This window comes from Rhincodon typus, unplaced genomic scaffold (genome assembly GCF_021869965.1).
Source record: "Rhincodon typus isolate 14 unplaced genomic scaffold, sRhiTyp1.1 hic_rhity00002965, whole genome shotgun sequence".
NCBI lineage: Eukaryota > Metazoa > Chordata > Chondrichthyes > Orectolobiformes > Rhincodontidae > Rhincodon > Rhincodon typus.
In genome coordinates, this window is record NW_025968603.1 from 1 (window position 1) to 5081 (window position 5081).

Sequence of the window (5081 nt, forward strand, 5' to 3'; positions counted from 1 at the left end):
CCGAAACGTCAGCTTTCCTGCTCCTCTGATGCTGCCTGGCCTGCTGTGTTCATCCAGCTCTACACCTTGTTATCTTAGTAGCCATATAATCTCTTTTATCCTGATGCTGATTGGGGGATCAAAGATTCAACATCAGGATTTTTCCCAGGAGCATCGGAGGCTGAGGGCTGACCTTGTAGAGGTTTATAACATCATGTGAGGCATGGATAGGGTGAATTTACCTCTTCACAACTCCCATCAGGGTTGGTTTTTCTTTATAGTTTCTCAACTCTACCCACAGAGATTCTACACCTTCCAATTCTTTATCACTTTTTACTGTCAATTCAAGGTCTTTTGTCTAGGTCTTTTCCCCGGGGTGGGGGAGTCCAAAACTAGAGGGCATAGGTTTAAGGTGAGAGAGGAAAGATTTAAAAGGGACATTAGGAGGAATGTTTTCATGCAGAGGGTGATGCGTGAATGGAATGAGCTGCCAGAGGAAGTGGTGGACGCTGGTACAATTACAGAATTTAATAGGCATCTGGATGGGTATCTGAATAGGAAGTGTTCAGAGGGATATGGGCCAAATGCTAGCAAATGCGAATAAGTTTATTTAGGATATCTGGTTGGCATGGACGAGTTAGACCAAAGGGTCTGTTTCCATGCTGTATTTCTCTATGACTCTATAACATGACACTAGAGGAAGCTCACCTGCCATTCTTCAAATAGAAATGCTTACAATTTCTCTAAGAGCACGAACAAAGGAATGAGCATTGAGTCTTGGCATTGCCAGCGATGCTCACATCCCGTGAATCAAGAAAATGAATATTAGGCACTTCACTTATCACCCAGTTTCCAAAACGGAGCATCCTTCACAGAGCAACATGCCTTCATTAAATTAGCTGTCTTTCTCTTTCTCCGCATTCCACTTTTTACAGTGGCATTTAAAACACCTGCCATCTGATTCTGTCAACAAGCGTGTTATTAATGTGCCAGGGGTTGACAGCAGTTTACAGGGTTCTTAACTGTACTGCTGACTCTTCATGCCTCCTGATGGAACTTTACCAGCAAGTTAGTTACAAATCAATCACTTTGAGGCAAAGGCCAGGCATTGTCCTCTCAGTGGTGGATTGGCCATGCTAACTTGCCCATTGTGTCCAGGATGTGGAGGCCAGGTGGATTGGCCATGCTAAATTGCCTGTAGTGTCCAGGATGTGCATGCTAGGTAGATTGGCCATGCTAAATTGCCCATAGTGTCCAGGATGTGCAGGCTAGTTGGATTGGCCATACTAAATTGTCCATAGTGTCCAAGGATGAGCAGTTAGGTAGATTGGTCATGCTAAATTGCTCATAGTGTTCAATCTTGTGCAGGTTAGGTGGATTGGCCATGCTAAATTTCCCACAGTGTCCAGGGATGTGCAGGCTAGATTGGGTTAGCCATGGGAAATATGGGGTACAGGGATAAGGTAGGTTTGGGTCTGGATGGGATGTTCTTCTGAAAGTCAGAGTGGATTCGATGGGCCAAATGGCCTGTTTCCACAATGTAGGTTTCTATGATTCTAAGACAGCTGGGAATGGAAATGGGATGGAAAATACTTGCCAGGAGCATTGACATCCAGAAACCAATCTAACAAGCATTTCCATGGGTTTACGAACACCCTCTTAATGAAATTTTTAAAAGCCTTAGGATTGAATGCACCACAGTGACTACTAACATGAATAAGCCATCAAAGAGTCAACTCTCCCACAAGGGAAACGATCTATCTGACAGGGTAGACGCAGAAATGTTGTTTCTCCTTGCAGGGGAGTCTTACACCAGAGGACATCATCTCAGAATAAGGGGTTGTCCTTATCAAGAGATGAGGAGGAATTTCTGGTGTTAGAGGGTAATGAATCTGTGGAATTCTTTGTCACAGAGGACTGTTATGGCAGGGCCATTAATTATATCAAGACTGACTTTTAGTCAGAAATGGAATCGGGGGTTATGGAGAAAAAGCAGGAAAGCAGTGTTGAAGGTTATCAGAATGGCCATGATCTCATTGAACGGCAGAGCAAACTTGATGGGCTGAATGGCCTACTACTGTGCCTACATTATATGGTCGAGCTCATGGAACAAGGATAACAGAGAAAAGGAGAAAAAAAGTAAAAGGTGAAATCAATGGAGAAGCAATAAATAAGAGAGGATAGAAATAGAATCAATTTGAGCCACTTGGCTGTCCTTTTTATTTGTGCTCTCAGTGCCTCGGGTACAACGGTCAGGAAGAGTTCACAGCTAGGATTTGTTCAGTCTTGACAGCAACTATCTTTAGATGCCAGCTAGCGTTTTGTACCTTTTCACAGTTGTTAAAACTGTCAAAGGCTTTTGTTGCATCTTTAGGGAGTGTTCTCTCTTGCCAATCCGAATCATCAAACATAACATCAGCAGCTGATTCTTAGAGTATTCCAAGAATATTTCCAAATATTTCAGAGGGCAGTTAAGAGTGGACTTGGAGTTACATGTAGGCCAGACCATGTCTTCAGAGCATTTACCTGTTCTTTGGATTACTAGCCCAGTGACAATTCCACTAGGCTGCATTGAGAGAAATCTGCTGTGACCTTAAAAAAAGAACTGCTGATGCTGGAGACCAGAAACAAAAGCAGAAATTGCTGGAGAGACTCAGCAGGTCTGGCAGCACCGTGGAGAGAAAGCAGAGTTCATATTTCAGGTCCACTGACCCATCTTCAGCACTGATTGTAGCTCAGAAAAGGTGATATATATCCCCATTTTCAACGCATTCAATATTAGTACCTTGCACTTTCAAATCCTGTGTTGCTTTATTTCAATTGGACTGCTTGCTACAGTAAGGGGTCAGCTTAGCTCAGTTGGCTGCATGGTTGGTTTGCAATGTTAACAGCATGGGTTCAATCCCCACACCAGCTGAGGTTACCATTGAAGGACTCTCCTTCTCAATCTCTATCCACTCATCCGAGGTATGGTGACCCTCAGGTTAAAACTGCAGCAGTCATCTCACTCTCTCTCTAATGAGAGCAGCCCTATAGTCTGGCAAGATTATAGTAATTTGATGAGTTGCAGTTTATTACAGAAGGTAGTCAAGGCCAAGCCATTAAATAGTTTCAAGAAGGAGTTAAATTTAGTTTTTGGCATTAAACGGCTCAAAGAGTATGGGGAGAAAACAGGAACAGGGTACTAAGTTGGAAGATCAACCCTGATCACATTGAATAGTGGAGCAGGCTCAAAGGGCTGATTGGCCTACAATTAATCCTATTTTCTATGTTCCTGTGTAGATTCCCCTATTTAGGGTTGAGGACCCTGGTCTCAGAACTAATGACATCGCTCTCCATTTTAATGCAGAATTCTATCATATTATGATCACTCTTCCCAATGGATCACACACTGCTAGATGGCCAATTATTCCTTTCTCATTATACAATACTCAGTCTAGCATGGCCTGTTCTCTAGCTGTCTCCTCAATATATTGGTCTGGAAAATTGTCCCGAGCAGACTCTAATAATTGCTACTGTATGACATTAGTCTTGATTTGATTTGCCTGATCTGTATGCAGATTAAAGTTGTCCATAATTACAGTTGTACCTTTATTGGTTGAAATTCTAATTTCTTGTTTCATGCCTTCCCACTGCAGTTTGGAATCAATATACAACACTCACTATCAATTTGCCCCTTGGTGTTTCTAATCTCTAGAGATACAGATTCCAGTTCACTGGAGCAAGTATCTTTCCTCACTGTTGCATCAAAACTCCTTAAACATCAATGCTACCCCACCTCCTTTTCCTTTTCGTTTGTCCTTATAAAAAATGAATAGGCCTGGATGTTCATCCTGTTTCAACATTTCTTTACACCCAACTATATCAAACCTAATTATTTGCACGACTAATTCATCCAGTTTGTGCATGTACTTAGTACCACATATTGAGAAGCCAAGTGGTATCTAGTTGCTGTGTGTTACTAACATTGTAAACATAGATGAGGATTACATCGGGCTAATTAATTCTAGCAATAGAATCCCATACTTTTGCATGTATAGTCATAAGGTTGTACAGCAGGGAAACAGACACTTCAATCCAACTCATGCATGTTGACCAGATATCCTAAATTAATCTAGTCCCAATTTGCCAGCTTTTGGTCCATATCCCTCTAAACGTTTCCTATTCTTGCACCCATCCAGATGCCTTTCAAATGTTGTAATTGTACCTGCTTCCACCACTTATTCTGGCAGCTCATTCCATACCCATACCCTGTGTGTGAAAAAGTCGCCTCTTTGGTCCCTTATAAATCTTTCCACTCACTTTAGACCTATGACCTCTAGTTTTGGACTCTCCCCGCCCTAAGGAAAATACCTTGTCTATTTATTGTATCCATGCCCCTCACGATTTTATGAACCTCTATAATGTCACCTCTCAACCTCCGACACTCCAGGGAAAATAGCCCCAGCCTATTCAGCCTCTCCCTATAGCTCAAACCCTCCAACCCTGGCAACATCCTTGTAAATCTTTTCTGCACCCTTTCAAATTTCACTTCATCATTCCTATAGCACAGAGATGAGAATTCAATACAATATTTCCAAAAATGGCCTAACCAATGTCCTGTACAGCCAAATATGACCTCCCAACTCCTATACTCAATGCATTGACCAATAAAGGCAAACGTATCAAACACCTTCTTCTCTATCCTGTGACTCCAACTTCAAGGAACTATGAACCTGCACTCTAAGGTCTCTGTTTGGCAACACTTTTTGCATGATTTTGGAACAGAGCAAAGTGTTTAATGTGATGTCACTTCAAATATTTTTCACTCGGTTTTAAGATTTCTGTCAAGACTGATTTTAAGTTGCTTTGTTCAAGGTGACGGGAATGACTAACATAACAGCTATGACTTAGTCTGAGATAGGATTGTTAACATAATCTCCAAAAAAACATTGCCAGATGCTCCACAGAGGTATAATCAATCAGCATTTGACAATGAACCATTTAAAGGGATAACAAGGTGCAGGGCTGGATGAACACAGCAGGCCAAGCAGCATCATAGGAGCAGAGAGGCTGACGTTTCGGGCCTAGACCTTTTTCTGATGAAGGGTCTAGGCCCGAAA